At 37.0% G+C, this 20,589-nt stretch overlaps 1 protein-coding gene across 2 annotated transcripts in view; it reads left to right on the top strand.

Moving 5' to 3' along the window:
• Positions 1 to 20,589, top strand: part of LOC129576895 (knirps-related protein-like) — a 57,161-nt gene that overhangs the window by 1,728 nt on the left and 34,844 nt on the right. The gene's annotated exons all lie outside the window — the stretch shown is intronic.

The following is a 20,589-nucleotide window of genomic DNA, read 5'->3' as shown; positions in this document are numbered from 1 at the left end:
CATGACTGTTTCCCATCATGCAAAATTCATCCGTTCTACACACTCATTACTCGCTTGGGTGAGACACATTTTTCAAGCATTTACGTTACACGAGAGAGAGAGAGAGAGAGAGAGAGAGAGAAACACGGCTTCAAATGACGACACGACGGGAAAAAAAGTGTGTACCGTGCCAGAGAATTTTAATTGAAGCGAAAAATGAGCGGGCGGGTTTATTAGCAAGGCTCACAATCCAATTAAATCGAACGAAGAATTGATCGATGAATCGAATTGCATCACCCGAAAAATTTCAAAATGAACAAGCGATCGCAACCAACCGAACGAAACGAATGGAAGAAGACGAAAAAAACAAAATATTCCTAAAATCTGCAACGTTTTTTTTTTCTCGCACGATCATGCATTTTTTGTGCGAATGGATGTTCAATGCCGGTGCATTGTCGATTAAATTGTTAAGCTGGCAAAAGTGAATTTTATCGATGTTGGCGCACCAGCTTTACCAAAGCGAGCAAGTGATTCAAACTGAAAGTCATATCATATTCGCATAAACGATTACACAATTTACTTTATGCGCATCATCCCAAAACCGAAAGAAAAAAAAACACCAACCAAGGGTCCAATATGCTATGTCAGTCTCTTTCGCGAGAAAAAAAAAGTGCACCAAGCTCCATTTAATGTGATAAGTTCATTTATTTTTGGTGTGGTACTGATGATATTGCACCATATACACCGCCGTTTTGATTACACTTCATTCAAATTATTCGATTGCTTGTGATCCTTAAAGCCACCTTTTTCTTCTGCTGCACTTTCGTGTCTGGTGAAATGAAAGATATACACAATCAAATTGAACGGAATAAAAAAAAATATATAAAACACATCTTAATTTCAGCTGAAATATACGGCCGGAACACTAAGAGATAAGTGAATGATGAAAACCAAACGAGAAAAAAAAATTTCAAGAAGAGAATGAATGCGAATTGTTTTGGTTTCTTTTGAAAATTGGATAAAATGTATAATTGTATGTTTTCTCGATTAATAAATAGTGAAATTATCGCTGATCCATTGAAGCCCATAATCATAAAACTGATTACAGTATATGCGCACAATCGTTTCAAAATTGAAAGCGATCGATTAAATCGATAAACAATTTTTTTGCGCGGTTTTTTTCTTCTCTCGTTGCTTTAATTTTTCTGTATTTGAACGGAAATCGCACGCTCACAATTCGACCTTATATATATATATATAGATATTTCGGCTGGACTTTCAGGTCCAAGAGAAAATGATTGCCAATTCTTATTGTACATTCGCTGTTGTTTTCCTTCCTCTCTCTCTCTATCTGCTCCATGATCATTCTCGATTCATGTTATCTTTCTGCTGTCGAATATTGAAATTGAGAGCCATCAAAATCCATCAGAAATTCTTCTGCGATCCGATCGTGGGGGCAAGAAAATTGAAAATCGGCATATTGTTTTGCCTCGTATTCGCTCTCTTTTCTTTTTCCCCGTTTTTCTTGCGTCTCTTTTGAACGAGTTTGAAAGTGCAAAACAGGTGCAAGCAGTTGACGATTTGGATAGCGATCGAATTGCCCGGTAAAATGGATCATTACTAGACTAAATTTATTGGTTAACTGACAAAATGCATGAGGCGATGACCGATCATCGACAAAATGTAAAATGATTGAACAATTTTTCATTGAAATTGAGTGGCGCGAAGGCGTTTGACGAAAGCCGCATAGCTTCAAAAGAGATAGACAGTGTGTGTGCGAGAAAATGATCGTTTCCATCGTCGTTCAAATATCTTTGGAGAGATACTAAAGTGTTATGGGGTCTAATAAAATTACCGCAGGAGAAATAGGCATCAACGCAATGCCATTAATTGTCGATTAGAAATCTCATTCAATACTAAATTTCCACACAAATAACAGTTATTTCTCTTTTTTTTCTTGCTCTTTTGATGAGCAATCTTTCGATATTCGATTCAATTCAATAAAAAAATTTCTGCTCCATGATCCATACACACATGCAACAGCAGCCGAAGTCGTAGCCACAGCATCAACGTGTGCAAAAAAAAACTCACCCAAAAATCAAAACCAAAAGAAAATCGAACAATGAGAATCGGGCTTGAAGCGTGCACACACAAAACTGTATTTGATTGTTATGCGCTCTCGGTCTCACATGCACAGTACACGAATTTCACGACTCTAGACGAATGGATACACAGAATAAAGATCGGGCACTGGGAAAATGGCTCAGAAAAAAAAAGAGTCAGCCGCACTCTTCATATATGAATCGTAGTGTGGTGGTGTTTTTTTTTTTACTTCTTCCATATATTTCTTTCATCGTTGTGTGTTGTGCTGTGTGTTTTTTTTTTCATTCGGCATCACTTTAAAGAAGAAAAAGAATGAAAAAAAGAAAATTATTGAAATTAAAGAGAAACTAAAATTGTATGATCGGCTTTGGCAATTGTATTGCTGCTTTATTGTATATCACCTGAGGGAAATTCATTTTTCTTAATTTTCTGATTTGTTGTTGTTATTAAACTGTTGCTTCTCTCAATTTCCCTGCTCCTATAATTTAGTGTCTTGTTCTTCAATCTGTTTCATTTTTCTTCTCTCTCTCTCTCTCTCTCTTTCTCTCTCTCTCTTTCTCTCTCGTTTTTTTCCGTTGCTTTCCACGTTGATTTCTCCGGTGCAACAGTCGGTATTTGTTTATTAGGGCGCAGTCTATCTTTCTCATTCATTCTTACTCGGTGTCTAAGTTCGACAGAGTGACTTTCATTCACATCGAGATGCACACAGAGACCCACCAATTCCAATAGCCGCAGCCATTACAGCTATTGATGCTGTGTGATTTCGTCATTTCTCGCGCTATGGATGGATACACTTCTTCGATGTGCATGTGCAATATCTCATTATTGACACATCAAACGCTGGTTAGCGTTGATCTCTTTGGGAGAAAATGAGGTTGATTCATATGCACACGGAGATTTATCGCAATGCAATGAAGACATCCGCCGCAGTTGCAGCCGATGTTGGTGCTGCTGCTGATGCTGCGGCCACAAAATTGTGATGAAATGCTCGACACGATATGCAGTGAATGCAAATCATACTGAAAATGGGTAGCATCCGAATGTCTTTCATCGTAAATGAACCATAAATGCTCTCTTGCTTATGATATGGCCGAATTGAATCACACAAGCTCTCAACACAAAGGCCAAACAGTGCGATGGCCCATGTAAACAAAACTAATTACAGTACAGTGTGACATACTGGAACGTGGAACATTTAGCCGGATTTTTTTTTTATTTTGGCAAGAAACCATGTCTTTTACACAAAATATCCGTTGAATGTGGATAATCAGTAGATCCAACACCGAATCGGGTGGATTTGATATGAAAAAACTGAATCTGAATAAAAACCAAATCAGCACTCAAGAGACATATCACAAGGAGAGAGCGAAAAAAAGCACACAGACACAAAACATAGCTAAGAGCTACGCGAAAATCGCATCCCATGAATCGAAATCAAGAAATGTTGCAAATGAACTGAATGCACGAATGCGAATCGACAGAAAAAAATGAAGAGAAAAAAATCGGCAAATAATTCGAATGCTCGAAAATTTCGCATCTTCAAACCGAAATTGCTCGCTTATTTATATTTTTCGTTGGTTTTGGCTCGAGAGGTTGAGTTTGCGATGCGCTCAACACACACACATACAATCTACATGCAACAATAATTACGCTCTCTGTGTATTCGAATTTCTCGTTATTTCTGTGACAAACGCCGGCGGCTGATATCACAACAAATCCATTAAATCTGACAATATTGATAATAAATAAATAAATAAAATATCAATGTGCTTTTTTTCGGTTTTGTCCACACAAACACACACACACACCAAAGAATGAACAAAATATTGCACACAAAAAGAAGAGATCCCATTTCGACTCTAGACATACTGCAATGGTGTGCTTTTTTCTCTCTTCAAAATGAAAAAAGAAGAAGAATAAGCGGGCCGAATCAACATAAAAATTGCAGTTTGTTCGATAAGACCATCATTCCATGTTATTCAATTTCGATCGGTTCTCTTTTATAAAAATTCAAATTGTTCGTCAAATTACGGATCAAGTGGAAACCCAAATGAATACAAAGAAATGAATAGAGAGAGAGAGAGAGAGAGAGAGAGAGAGAGAGAGAGAGAAGGCGCACACACAGAGACCCACTACAAATTGTTTATTATTCGATTAATATGCGATAAAAGTGGATGTATTTACGAATTGCCGACGAGAAGACACCACGAGAGACAGAGGAAGAACTGAAAAAAGCGAGCAATCGTCTTCATTGTCGTCGGCACCGTGCGTTCAATCCACGCAGGAGAGAGAGTGAGAAACGTTGAATATACGCGTTTTTCATTTTCGGGCATTTTATGTTGTGTTATTGATTTTTAATTATATCGCATTAAATTTCGTACGTATCGTGATTTGAAACAATAAATTTTATATTTTTCAATTAAGTTTATGTATTTTTGCTCCGTTTCGTTTCTCCCTCTCTTCGAGTGTGTCTTTGGATGTATTGTGTTTCTCTTGATTTTTCTTCGGTTTTCGGGATTCATTTCTTTTCTCTGTTTCTCTCTCTCTCTATCTCTCTCTCTCACACACACACACACACACACACACACATGCTCACTCTCTTTTGCATTTCAAACGAATGTTCCGTGTCTTTGGAGGATGTTTCTCTCTTTTTCTTTCATTTCTTGAACATTTTGGCTGTTATCGTAATAATTTTCGGTAATTTGTTCCGCGTTCGTTTATGAGCACGCTATGCGTATGGATTTTGATGCCTCCAAATTTTCGATTTAGTTTTTAGGTTTTTTTTTTTTGTTAGTTTAGTGTTGTAGTTTCTTAAGCTGTTCCAAGGGACAGAAAAAAAAGAGTGACAATTGCAATGACGGTGTGGGGTGAATTTAAAGTGGAAATTTTCCTGACGACTGGGGAAAAACAGCCTAAAAGCGATTCATCAAATCATAAAACAAGAGCCGAGCAGCGAACAGTCGCGCGCATGTTGCAGTGAGTCAACGTGTCGGGAAATTTTTCGTGTGTTTTTTTTTTCCTTTCTTCGCAGTCGTTTGAACACCGATTTTGTGTAATCATTTGAATTCAAGTAATTTCTACACGAACATCGTTTCAACCAAGCGAGAAGCCGAAGTCAAAAGCGAGAGCGAGAGAGAATAGAACAAAAAACGTAATTTTGCTTCCATTTAAAGCACATTTTATAAGCATATAAATCTAATTACCGGTGAGGTCGATTCAAAATAATGCATTTCATAGCCTTAGAGCTAGCTAATAAAGAAAATACAAGCACAAACGAAATGCGTTCATAAAAAAAAGCGCACACAAAGTGACTTTTTCTCGTCGGAACATGCAAAGATTTTTCACGAGACAGATAAGAAGAGATAGAGAAGCGCGCGGGGGCGCGGACGCGACTTACGACAACAAGTTAAATGAAACAGAAAACAAACAAAAAACACAGTCAACGGAGAAAGAAAGGCGATAGCAATATGTCCCACGCGAAGCAAATTTACCGAGTCACGTGTATCATCAAAATGACTAATCGAACTGAACTACTATTATGATTTGGAATGCTACTGTTGCCGATTTCACTGTAATTATCATCACTATTATCATTTTTTTTTCTTTTCGTTTATCGTTTTTCATCGATTTTCATTGGAAAAAACAAACAAACAAAAGCCAAATCACTGCGTTCATTCCATTCCGTTGTAAGTGTGTTGTGTGATCATCGGATGTCCTCATTTGAATTCAGTGATTTCAACACGAAAATGATCTTGCCGCACACAGATCAGATAAAATGTTACAATTTTCCTATTTTGTTCGTTTTCTTTGTGTTTGCTTCGTCATTTACAATTGCAATTGTTATGAGCTTCCCTTTTGCGTCGACTGCCCATTGGCGTGCCCGCTGCTACTGTGCATTGGTGGTGATATTATGATTTTTTCGTTGTTATTTTTTTTTCGCATGCATCGCGTTAGAATCGTACAAGCCCAAGACATACAATGATTTAATCTATTTCGATTGCTTTATTCTATGTCATGTTATTCTCTCGGGTTTTTTTTTTGTTTATTATTTTCATCGTGGCAGACATTGTTGAGTTTATGTGTGTGAATTGTTGCATTGTCAAGACAAGCTAGCGACCGGACATTAAGTGTCATGATAATTGGTGTGGCGATCGAGTTCTCGATTTTCATTTCGTGCATTCAAGGGCTACTAATATTGATTAAAGCCGTTGATTTTGTGGTCTATGCATTTTTGTCGTCAATGCTACTGCCACAACACTCTTTTCGGTAACATTTTATTTTGTCTGAAATGTTATGTCAACACATAAGATAAGCGTGAGATATTTTTCATGTGTTTTTTTCACAACTAATATCCGAAACAAAAGGCAACCCAAATAATTTCGACCTTTGTTTCCAATCCGTTCTTTTTTCTTCTGTTCAATTCTTCGGATACACACAGGAGAGGAAACGAGCGTAATTTTCTTGGCTTTGGACTCTTTTCTGACATTTAAAATAATAATGAAGAATGACAATAACAGTACAAGAAGGAGAAAAAAAAGTCAGCGGCAAGTGCATTGAATCACATCATTTTTGTAATATGAACAAGGCCACGCGAATCGTTTGAAAGGAAATATGTGATATTGCAAGTTTAACTGTTTTTTATTTGAGAAATTGTCTGTTTTCAATTTCATTTGCAGAAAAAAAAAACGCAAACGTTTCCAATTTAACGGCATCATTTTTCCATTCAAAAACCTAAATCGCAAACGAAAAAAAAAACAACAACAACGACACAGCAAAATGGTCAATTACACGAAACCACGCACTTAAGAATGGTAAACGGATATCAGATTGAGTATAACCATACCGAATTATTTTGTTTGTTTGTGCAATTTTCCGTCATACTTAAGATGCGTTGATTTTGTTATTGCATTGGGTTGGTAATATTTTTGTCGTCAAATATTACAAACATTTAGCTTGACATATTCATATGACATATACGAAAAGACGGAAAATGTACGCCGTTGTTGTTTTTCTCTATGTGTGTGTTGCTGTTGATTCTGTTTCTTTTTTCTGTTTTCGTTCTCGTCGTCGTCGTCGTCGTCGTCGTCGTCGTCGTCGAAAGCACTAAAGCACGTTTCCCATGCTTATTTTCTTTCATTTTAAATGATTATTACACTTGAGTGAGTTCTGACCGTATTCCAAATATATATATGAACAATAACAACAACAAAAATTTAATATTATAATAATAACTGCACTGGCTCTCCGCAAACACACACACACACACACACACACACACACACTCTGTTAGCAATGTTGAGATAGCCATAGAGCGACTGAAGAGCGAGAGTGAATGAGAATAATATTAAAATTGCATTGACATTATATTAAAGAAAATTAGTTTATTGTGATTTGTTGCGAGCAACAATTTATATATTGAGTTTATTCGTTTGTTGTTGTGCTGCATTTTTTTGTTCATTTTCTTGGCATGGAAGTAACGGTAATGCACGACGTTACCTTGAACAAATTATACCATAAAGCTTCTAAAATGACAGTAATAATAGCAGCAACAACAAAATATGATTCTTATTGCAATTAATTTAATAAGAATCGAAATGAAAATAAATCGAATGAAGCAAAAACTACGGTGTCCAATTTTGTGGAGCACGGTTAAGGGAACGAGCATGTGGATTTAATGAAACATTTCCTCTTTAACCTGCTGCGACCAGTGTGCACGCCACAATCCGATTGAATCGTTATGAAAATGAGGCGACTTAAATGAGATTCATTTTAGACGAGAATTTTTGAGTAAAATCCGAGACGAGAATCCATGGGCCGATCACGGTATAATCCACTGTATCCATGGAAAAGGGAATTAAACGAAAAAAAAGCCATCCAGAAGCCGAGTGGCAGCGCGACGGAAATTCCATAGCAATAAAACCATAGCAATAAATAAAAGAGAAAAATTTGAACAAGAAAAAAGCCCAAAGTAACAATGCAAGAGAACATAGATGCGCGCGCACATGAGGTGTGACAATAGTAACGACATCGATATCGATTTTGCGAACAACACAACATTAATTCGAAACGACACGTTTCTTCTTCTCTATGGAATTTTTTTTTGTTTCGGTTTTTTTTTCTGTCTCTGTTTTTCGTAACTCATGTATGTATTTGTTAGACGGTTTTTTTTTCTCGTCTTCTTCTTCACGAAATACAGCTGAGAAGTACGTAGGAAAGAAAAAAATGAAGTAAAATTGCAACACAAACACTTCGTTGTCTGATTATAACTACCGTCTGTGTTTTGTTTCACACCAACAGCAGCAGCAGAAGAAGACAGAAAAAAAAAATTCGACAACAACAACACCAACAACAACAGCACATGATATGCAAACGCTATGCTGTGCCGTGAATTGAATGTGCCTTCAAATAACAGGTCATGTACTGATCTAACTCTTGCATCTGACTGTGCCATCTTCGATGTGTGTTGTTGCTGTATATTTTTTTCTTTCCTCGTTCTCCTTCTCTTCTCGGCAACAACTCTTCGGCTATAGCGTTAGCATATTCGCGCTCTGTTGTGTTTCAGCTCATTTTGAACACCTTAAATTGCGCACGAACATGTCGATGCAGTGTTGATTTAATTGTGACACAATAAGTAGACATAAGTAGCAGATTCGTATTGATTTGTGTGCATTGTGCGGTGCTAAATGTCGACGCTGTGAGTGAACGCGCGGCACACTCAGTTGAACGTTGCGCGTTGCTGTTGCATTTTGCTGCTGCTGCTGCTGCTGCTGTTATTATTGTCAAGAAGATTTATTTTATCGAATCTTACACATAATTTAACTTTCAACTACGATCGCAATTGCAATTGCATTTTGATCAACCGTTGTCGTCGTCGTCGTTGTCGATCGGTGATGGAGTTTTCGCGCATCCAGCCGATTGATTTATTCGCCACAGATTTATGGGACGATCATTCTCCAGCCATGAAAAGAGTTTGTGTGTGCGTGCGCGCGATCATTGATTTAGAAGACTATTGAGCCACCATCAACACCTTTTTTTTACCTCCACCTTCGCTCCCTGCAGGCAATTAATGTTTTGCGCACAGATAGAAAAGTATTCTCTTGTGAACAGAAATGACGCAAAATAAAATACCGCTCGTTTCTACCCGCAAACATTCTACCAAAGTGAAGAAGTGCAGATGATTCTCTTTCTGTCTCGTGTGCGCGCGCTTTCGCTGCATCATCACCGGTGAACTATTTCCATGTCGACACCGATTATCGCTCTGAATTCAATAATAACAATGCAGATGAGATGCTTTGTGATGCAGTGTTAGCACAAAGTGTGTGTTAGCAAAGTGCAATTTCCTGCCGATAAATGAGACCGAAAGAGAGAGAGAGAGAGAGAGAGAGAGAGAGAGAGAGAGAGAGAGAGAGAGAGGGAGGGGAAGCATCCAGGCGAAAAACGAGCGCACACCACACCAAATTTGTACGATCGAGTGAACGACACAACGACTTTATTTTCGACTAATCATTATTGTTTATTATCGGTACGGTTATAATACACATTTATTAATCCACATATGCGAAGATGGGAATTCGTTATATTGCCGTGGTATCTTTCTATCTCTCTCTCTGTATCTCTTCCTCTCGTTACAAGCGCGACTAAACGAGTGAACAGCACGCAGCAACAATGCACCAAAGGAAGTACAAGACAACAAAAACCCCATACATACACACTGCGAATGAGAGACGAAAGGCGATATTGGCAAGAAAAAGGCGAAGGCGTTAAATAAGTTCTATTCCCACGGCTCAATATTGTTTCTTAATACATATTCGCGTGTTTCTTAATGCATTTGCTCTTCTTTATTATTTATCTCGCATGTAGAAATAACAACAACAAGAGCTAGTGTTCAAATATGACTTCGTTTTTGCCTACTTCAGACACGGAACGGATCGATGCCGTGCACAAGAGAGCAAAAATAATATCGATCTAAGGAAAAAATGAACTAAGACCCGGAAATTCTTGACAAACATTTCATATGTGTACGAATTTAAAGAAGAAGAAACCGAAAAAAAGGCACAATGCTAATTTGAGTTTTTATTGTTTGTCGATTTTTGGATTTTTAATCCAAGAATTGAAAAAAAAAAATTTAACGCTTCGAAGGCTACGTAACAAAAAAAAAACGTTTAATCCTGTTACATTTCCAAGCGATAATTGATGAAAACGTTGAAATCATTTGAATTTGTTATTTCTCAACAACTCTGTGTGTCTCAGCAAACACAACACCAACGATTGCCAACAGAAATCTTGGCAATTATCCGCTTTACACGAATGAACAATGATTTGTTTGGACGAATGTTGATGATGGACCATTAATTATCACACATTTTTAACGGCTTGATGTGGTCCGTAGCAACTCGAGAGGGAAATTTTTGACGCGAGTGCCCAAACAGATCAAAATCGAGATCGTTCAACAGTAAATGAACGAAAATAACAACAACAAGTATATTACCGAAAGTGTTGAGCTTTATTTATAGCCCGCAGAAAGAGATCGAACTGATTTCTTGAGCGCGCTTATTGATGTGAAATAGATTTTTTGAATTCATCCAGTCAAATTGATTGATATGATTTAATTTAGATGTTTGCTTTGATACAAACAACATATAAACTTATTGACAAACAACCACGGAATGGCCAACACGAGAACGGTGCAGAAAGAGCGAGACACAACGTTTGAACTGATTCAAAATTCCAGATCGTGTACTTTGAATGTGGTCAATAGTCGCATTTGTCGGCACTCAGTTCGCTTGAAATTTGCTAATTTTTCATTCGATAACGAGCCCATTAACAAATCCATGGATAGTTAAATAAATGGCGTTTTCGTTCGCATACGAACGATTTACATCGAAAAATTCGCTGCGCCAGATTATTTGACAGTAAGCGGCTACACCACGTAATCCGTCCAAATGTGTTGCTATAAATAATATTAGAAAATACCGGAAATATTCAATTTTTTTTTCTTTCAATCGGTTCAAATTTCTGTCGGCATTAAATTTTATACACAACAACAGCAACAACAAAAAATGCCCGTTTATGACTGAAAATTTGGAACGAACAAAACAAAGAAAAAACCAATGATTCAAACCGGCAAACCAAAGAAATTCTTTCGTTTTACACACAGAAAAGAATCCCCGGAAATTTTGGGTGTTCGCCGTAAAATTTGACATTTATATATAAATTTCTACATACATTTTACCGGCAACACTTCAATTTTCCGGGCGATGACATATTTTCGAACATTTTATCAAATACTATGTATATTTTACCGCTTGAAATGACAGATGGCGCTAATTTCTGTTGGAATATTTGAAATTATGTCATCGCCCGGAAAATTCAAGTGTTGCCGGTAAAATGTATATAGAAATTTATATATAAATGTCAAATTTTACGGCGAACACCTAAAATTTCCGGGGATTCTTTTCTGTGTGTAGCGCTTTTTAATTAACACAATTTAGCATGAAGTTTATCTACATTTTCATTCAATTTCCCCAACAATGCCCGTGTTCAATGAAAATCAGCCGCAGCCGCAGCAGCAGCAGCGGCACAAGATAAGAAAAAAAAACACACACACACACAACAGCCACACCATTCAAATTGAATCCAGTGAATATTTTCGCACGATCGCGAGAGCGTGCATGAATCGACGTCAATCGAATATGGCATTGCAGTTTTATATCTCTGACTGAACCAACGATTAAATTGTAAACTAATAAATTTTATGGCTTTGAATGTGAAATGATGATAATTCATGCTTTCGTTGAGTTTTATGAATTGATGCTACAAACACACACACACACACAGAGAGAGAGAGAGAGAGAGAGAGAGAGAGAGAGAGAGAAACCAAATATTCGCGAGTCTATTCTCATTGCAACACACAAACATGAGCGGGAAAAAACAGCGAAGTAAAGTAAAGAAAACATCAACAGCATCGAAATTGCGCGCACGGATTTTTGCATAAAGTGGAAGAAAGAAGTTCGACCGAAGAGGCACTTACAATTCAAATTCAATATTCATTGGTGTCGTTTGTGTGTGCTTTCGTTTCGGGTGGTCAATAACCAGCGGAACAAACACATAGCTCGGACGATAGAGATGAAATGGGAAAGAGCGAGAGAAAGAGAACCGCTGAGCGGTTCGGTTTGTTATGTAAATATCGACTTTGACGCATTTAGTCTTCTTTTTTCTCATCGTATAAATATGAATGCATTGAGCCCGAGTTGTGTGCCATTGATTTTGGTTGCGATGTACATTTGTGCACCGGTCTCGATATCTCTCTTTTCGCCGTAATATGTAGAGACGGTAAATATAGCATAAATAAATACGATGACTGAAAAGACCACCGCATCTCACATTGCACAAACAATTGACAAACAAAATGATCGTTTGTTATCGATCTTAGGATATGTATAGCTGAGAGTGAGAGAGAGAGAGAGCGAGCTTTTGATTGAAGCCGCGCGCGCGCAAAATGAAAATTAACATAGCGAGAGAAATTTATGAACAAATATAGGTGCAATCAAAGCGCGTAATACCGCCAAACCGATATCGGTCGACACATGAGAATTAATTACTAGAAAACATCGATTCCGTCTGCCTCGTCTCATCTGTGCGCCGATTTTTCTTCCCAGTTAAATAGCAATTATGATTTCAAAATTCATGCGACAAAATGGAAAAGCGTAAACTGATGTTTCTTGGAACGACAGACATTTTATGGGTGTCCACATTTCTTCTCTGGGGAGGTTCAGAAGTCATTGTTGTGATCAGCAAATATCAAAATCTGTTGATCGATGAAATCAGACCAAACCACTTGAATGCATGACCATAAGAGAATTCTGTATGCAAAACGGTTTCAAGTAGCCGACAGCGCCAAGAATTAAAGCCAAGTGAGAGAACAATAATACGTTTTAAATAGAATAGTGGTTTTTTCTTCTGCCGCTGAGTGCATGGAAAATACTCAAGCCGTTCGTTTGGCCACTCGACACACCACTCAATACCGAATGAGATAGAAAGAGGCAAGCAGTGAGCGAGCGGGAAAGAAGAGAAAATGCATTTACGGATGCGCCCTTTTGTGCAGCCATACAAACGATGATGGTCAATGGCACTTCAGTAAATACTTTGTAGTGTAAACTCTAGTGCATGGTTTATTTATTTGGCTTTCCTACCGTCAAACGCGCTCGATATTATGGGATAAGTCGTCCACATTCGGGATAAGTGTTCAATTCAAGAGGCTCACGGTCGTGGAGTGCGAACATAAGCGATTCACCCATTTCCAAATGAATTTCAACCGAAAGATGCTTTGTGGTGTCGCTTGCATCTTTTGCCGAAACTGAAATGGACATTTGAACAATTGGGGAAAAAAATACAAAGGTGAATTACGAATTCGAGATAGAAAAAAAAAACAATAAATTTTCAATTATTATTTCGAACATCATTTCAAAACTTTTAATTTCGATTTAAAGTTCTCCAATCTACGAATTTAACGTTCCAAAGCTGTAATTTTATCAGTGAAACACACACACAAAAGTGTTCGTTGAACACGCAATTCTAAAAGTCAAGCACGAATGTCATTGCGATTTTATTCGATACTATTTCATAATAATGATAATCGAAATCGATATTTCACACACGAAAATTGAATTGAAAGTATCGTATGGTGGCCGCATGGTGAATCAAAATCGAATAAGTGGCACAAATCATAAATATAAAATGTAAAAAATGGGCAATAATACATTGATTTTCTCGGTCAATTGGCGAATCAAAACGAGCACTGTGATGATCGCATGCGCCAAAATGGACAAACATTAAAAATTATTTATCAGCAAAAATGAGAAGGAAAAAAAGTGATCAAACATATGGGAATGAATGAATTTAGACTTGGACAATACAAAACCGAAAAATAACGATCGAATGGAACAAATAAAAAATTGAAAAGAAGAATCGAAAGAAAAAAAAAATAGAAATCGAATCGATAGAAAAAACGCAATGAAGCGACGATATACACAATATAATAAAAGCGATTTAAGATCAAACTTGTCTTAAAATAGAACAAAGAAATTGATTGTCTTGCCCAAATCTGGATGCGACGTGTGAATATGTAAATGCGTTGCGTTGTCGAACAATCATAATTCCCGAAACGGTGTGTGTGTATGAGTTGCGAGCGCTATTTGCCACCAAAATGCTTAAAAGGTGGAATTTTCGGACGGTGATTGAACAGTATTAGATGCCCACTGACTACCGATTCGAGCACTTAAGCCATAATAAATTGAAATGGAACTATGGCATTAAAACAAAACGACGAGAGCGTACCAGCAGCAGCAGCAGCAGCAGCAAAAACAACACAAGAATAGAGCGAAGAACTTGTGAATAACAATAAAACTCAAATGAATGGACAAGACAAGAGAGGGAGAGAAGGAAAAAAAAACACGACACAAGAGAAGATGCCTTTTAATAATACGACCATAATAACGCCGAAAGATATTAATATATTAACAACTCGATGAGAAAAAAGAATTAGAGGTACAGACAAAAAAAAACAACAACAACGAACGCCACAATGTCCGAACCATTTAGATTGTGTATTGAATTTGCTTGACAAAGAATGAAATCAATTCAACAGTAGCACACTAAATTGTTGTATTTTTTTTTTTTGATGTTTCAATGAAGCCGAAACATCAACCCGAAATGGGTCTCCCATCCATTTTGTATCAATGAGAAAATTACATCGAAACATTAAGTTACACTTTCCACACGACGACGCGATCGTTTCAGCCAGGTTGCGACACCGAAAATTGCACTCAATGGCAAAATGATACGTTTCGGATGTTACCGTAATGATCAACAAATGGGAAAAAAAGAAGAAGAAGAAATCAACCGAAGACGAGAAATCTGTGAATCAAATCATTGAATGAGACAAATCAAAGAGTTTGGCGGCGACGGCGATGTAAAACACTAATCGACGACAAAAAAATGCTTACATTGTAGCTAGCAAGTTGCTGAAATCTAAATGCCGCACACTATTAGCAACATTGAACAATTTCGAATGCGACTGTAAATGGGCTTGAGTGATTTTTGGTGGGAAAATGGACGACAGACAGGCAATTGATACGAATATTAGCAAATTGTTATACATACAACAGTTATGCAGTGCGCTGTCAAATTAACAAAGTGAACTGACATTTAGCTCACGCTTAAATAACAACCAATTTTTTTTTTTTCTCAAAACGGAAGAGAATGTAGGGAGAGATGTGGCCGAAAAACGCAAATCCATCGGCAAAAATGGCAATAAGTCAACTATAACAATGCAAACACGAAACGGAATGGAAATTATATTCAAACAATAAATCGAGAGCTGTGTACCAGTTTAACGGCAAGTTGCAAAGTGACAGATGAAATTCAAAAGACAAACTCTTCTGAGAAGTAATCAAAATTGATATATAAATAATCATGAAAAAAGAAACAGCGGCGAGGAGGTGGGAGAGTGAGAGAGGAAGAGAAATCTCCGAAGAAAAAAAAAATTATTCGTACAAAAGAATGAAGAATCCAAGTTACAGCAAATAACGAAACAATGCGATCGACAATAACACCATTACACGAATGACAATCATAGGTCAGAAGCAGAGAAGAAAAGCAAACCACCGCAAATATATACACACACACACACTATATGAATATATATCGTAAATGGGATTGGTCACCGAAATTCCACATTAACATAGCAATTTATTTAATTTCTTGGCAATATTGTGTGTGAGCACCTTGCGTGCGTATTTTGAATATGATTCAGTTTTGTTTTGAATTGTCGTGTTTGTTCTCTCTTCTATCATCTCCCGTGTATATCTGTCGTTCTCGCTCCCGCTTCGATGTTGACCGTTCTCGGGTGTGTGCGCTCTCTCTCTCTCTCTCTCTCTCTCTCTCTCTCTCTCTCGCTCTCTCTCTCTCTCTCTCTCTCTCGATCGTCATTGTGTTTAAATCGCTTTTACCATCATCATTATCGTCAATGTTCATTGGGAACATTAGCATCAGTGGAAAGGTGAACACAGAAGCGAACCAAAACAAAAAATGTTGATAAATAAAGCAGAAAACAATTTTCAGATTGAAGACGACATTAACGAAACCGAAACGAAAATAACAACAACAACAACCCAAGAGAGGTTGGTGATCTGAGCCACTGCTACCATATATATAATTCATGCTCATAACGTGGATCAATTGATGTTGAAATACTCCGATTAATTGTTTGATTCGTCGATTTAAAGAAATTCAGATCTGTGAAAAATCAATTTGAACGTTTTGTTTGTGTTTTTTTTTGTGGCCGGTATGTGTTGGGGTCAGTACATGAGAGTTACGCGAGAGCGTCTTGAGAATGAAAAAAAAACACCTTAAACGAAAATTGATTTTCACAATTCATTATTTTAATGTGACCATGTCACGTACGCGGCTCCGTTTTTTCTTTTCTTCTTGACACTATTATAGTTTATAACCGTCATTTGGGCATTTATTGGTGAGTCTGTGTGTATATCTCTCCTTTCATCTTGGTCGTCAATTAAACGAAAACAAAACACTCATCGCTTCCATTTTTGGAAAGCACTCTTTTGCTGGGCGATACATTGTTGACAGATTTCTTGTGCGTATGGATGATGGAAATTTTCGAATTAGGCTGGAGATTTGATTTTTTTTTTTTGTGATTTCATTTCTTGAGATCTTCAATATTTAATCCATCTTGATATACATTCAAATTTGCATTTGCTGAATTCTGATTTTCGGTAATGTTCAAATCACTAGTGGATTCAAATGGTCCGAGTGCGCATCGTGAAAACATTTAATTGGGCCCATGCATTATAAGAGGTGTTATTAAGTGGTATCCGATGTATATGATCAATCATATTGATTGGATGCGAACAATTTTGTCTATTGACATTTGTGTGCCATTTATTATGATTTAAGCCGATGTTGACCATATTGAGCTGAAAAATGTTTAACTATGTTTTCCATAGTTTTGATAAACCATTAACTATTGAGTTTTTTTTCGATCTCTCTTTCTCTCTCTCTCTCTCTCTCTCTCTCTCTCTGTTCAACGTATGGGAATATCGCATCGTTTCTTCTTTGTCGATTGGATCAAAGGCATTTAAGTAATATCCAAACAAAATAATAAAATAATAAATACGAAATAGGTAATTCCAAAATATGGGCTTGCTATTTAGCCGCTCGATTCAAACCGAGATATGACAAACGAATTTGTCTGGAATCAGCTTAAAATCAATGTGCGAGATCTCATATGACATGACAGTATCGATCTCTTTCTCTCAACATGACAAAATATCTCGCTTCATTCGTTTGAAGAGACAATTTAAATGCGATTTTTCTCACATTCTGTACGCTGAGTTGGGTAAACTGGTCCCAATTCCATTTCCGACTCGGATGATGCGCGCGCGCGTGATGCCCTGTGCTTAAAAAAACCTAGTAATTAAGGAGAAAAAACCCATTTGATGGGAACGAAATATGAATAATCGATTGCTGAAATATAAATTAATAACGTAGGCACTAAATGCACACGGCGGAATAAAAAGTGTTATTTCTCATCTCTTCCTACGACGTTTTGGGCCGCCGTATTTGATGATTTCCATATAGATGAAGCCGACAGAGGAACAAAAAAAGCAACCAGAACACTATAAGTAGCCGAGATGGTAATTTCATCATTTTGACGTAGAAAAACCTTTTTTTATCACACGAGAATATGATTTGATTTGTTCCAGTTTGAGAATGCGTGTGTTGTGTGTCGGTGATATAATTCGATGTTTTTTTTTTCTTCTTCTTTGGATAGTTTTGTCTGATTCGCTCTAAAATATTAATTGAATTTTTTTTTTCTCCTCCAATGTGTTAGTTAGCCCATTCTTTCCTATTTACATTTTATAACGAAATTATGGTGCTCTTCTTTTTGTTTTCGAATTTTGTTATTGATTTGTGTTTTTTTTTCCACGGATTTTGATTCAATCAGTTTTTGACGATTTTTATTGAACGCTCTAAACTTTTTATATTTCAACATTGTGTGCTTTTTCTTGGTTTTCTCCTTCTAACGCTGATCGGCTGAGTGTTCATAAAACTATCGCTGATTTTCTACGTTTTTTTTTCTGTTGGGATTAGGTGTAATATGTGCTTATTAGTTAAACTTTTTCAGTTCTGTTTTTTTTTTTGGATTCGGTTGTTGTTCAATCACATCCAGGAAGATATATGCCGCTGCGTTTGTCGACTTAAATATTGGTTTTGCGATGCTGAGATGAAATGTAATCATTAAAAACATTTCCAGCTTCCTGTTAGACGAAAAAAAAACATACACACTCTATTCACTTTTACTCATGGTCTCTGCATGCGCTTTTACAACGGCACGCACATTGACTATTACAAAAAATTATTTTGATTGTGCCGCTTTTTATGCCCCTAATTCGTCGGTTCATGTCTCTTTTGTTCTCGCCTCAATTTTCTCGATGGGAACGATGATGTTGAGACCATGGCTTTTAACTCCACTTTAGATGGGCTCACGTGTTTCCTAACAACAGCATCGTCAATTTTGACCCAATTAGAACAGATTATTCATTAGATGCGTTCAATTACATCGAATAATAAAACCGGAATCAATATTGGAGGGAAAAAAATGAATTTGAAAAGTTTATAATGAAAACAAAGTTTAAAAATGACGTCCAACTAAAATATGAAAAGGAAAATAATCAATTTTGATCGAACCACATGTGTCTCCATAACAACACATTCCTAAGAACACATGTTATGTGATCAATTCAATACATAGCGGTGCATTGCCCATACAAACGTACCGGGGCGCGTAGTGCTCTACGTCATGTAGTTTGCATAACGTAGTTAGGGCGCGTAGTATTATCGTTGCACCGCTATGCGTCAAGACATGAAAACGGCAATTCGATCAGGCCATTTTTTTTTGTTTCTCTTTCTATTTGGAATTTGACACATTCTTAATCAAATTCCGCAGAGGTTATCACCGTTAGATCAACAGCGCTCGTTGGGGAAAAAAAACGACGTGGCACCATAATTAATATTTATCGCTACGAAATGCTGGATAAATTATCGAATTTATGTCCATGATAACATTGACAGCTGCGCAGAAATTATGACAAAATTAATTATGCTTCATTCATTATTCAATTTAAAGTCGATTAAAATTTATGCATATCCGATGAAATGATTAAAAACCAGCATCGAGATAAACAAAGAGTAGAAGAGACAGAGAGAGAGAGAGAGAGAGAGAGAGAGAGAGGAACACGAAAACAAAACACTCGTATACACAACGAGAGACATCGTAAATTTGGAAATTCGCACGAAGACACACGGCTGGAGACAGACAAAAAAAAATGAGCTAATAACAACCAGACAAACAATTTATTGAAAATTTATGTAAAGCCGCGTATACTATTGGCGAAGTGAAAGGGCAACCAGATCGAATTGCTAGAAGAAGAAAAAATCAAACTAAACGAATAAATAACACGGCTAGCGAAACAGAAAAAGAAGAAGAAGAAGAAGAAGAAAAAGACCATATCGCTCGTAATAATACGCAGGAGGATTCTTACGCAGCGGCTAATAAACAATATGATATTAACATAAATTGTATACGCTTTGCGATATGACTATTTTTCTCTCCTTTGCATTTCGTTTGTAGCAATCAGATTATGTATCACGCATATTGATCACTCAATTAATTTGGTATTCACAGCTACAAGAAATCCGTTGTTGATCATTTGCCTAACCACCGAAACACACTTTACACCACCGAATCGAATCACACTCGAGAGAACGCGCTCCGATTCCGTTTCCTTCGTTTCCCCCGTCATGTGCGATAATATAATCGACGAATTACATGGTTAACTCGACTTTTACTAGAAATCAATCTCGTGCATATAAACGGAAAAAAATAATCACGGCATGTGCTACTGCTGCTGCTGCTGCTGCTGCTAAAAAGCAAGAAGAAAAATGAACAACACGATATAATCTGCTTACTAACAACTTGATCCCAGACGCGCAATAATTATTACTAAAAGCGAACACAACACCAGAACACATATCAATGGCACGTAAACCAGAAAATCCTCTGTTCATTTGATCATATCTACTTGATACAGATTATATTCACAGATGCAAATGATGCTGCGATCAAATGAAGAAGAAAAAGAAGAAGAAGAAGAAGAAGAAGAGCAGAAACCAAGCCGAAATGTCGAATTTCATCGCTGATATGCATTTTAAAATAAATTTGACGATATCGTTCTGATTCGTCGAAACGAACGAAATTTATCGGAAAAAAAATTAGAGGTAAATGGGCATTGGGTTGGTTGGACTTTCTATTATATTTTCGATGTGATTATGAGTAAATGGGGCAAAATCGATGGACCAAAAATTGAACGTGAAATCAGTTTCTCTCTCTCTCTCTCTCTCTCTCTCTCTCTCTCTCTCTCTCTCTCT

Source organism: Sitodiplosis mosellana, unplaced genomic scaffold (assembly GCF_009176505.1).
Source record: "Sitodiplosis mosellana isolate CC-2019 unplaced genomic scaffold, AAFC_SMos_1.0 Smas_scaffold_6191, whole genome shotgun sequence".
In the NCBI taxonomy this organism is placed as follows: Eukaryota; Metazoa; Arthropoda; class Insecta; order Diptera; family Cecidomyiidae; genus Sitodiplosis; species Sitodiplosis mosellana.
The sequence above is the reverse complement of the archived record's forward strand: the minus strand, read 5'-3'. Positions and strand labels throughout refer to the sequence as shown.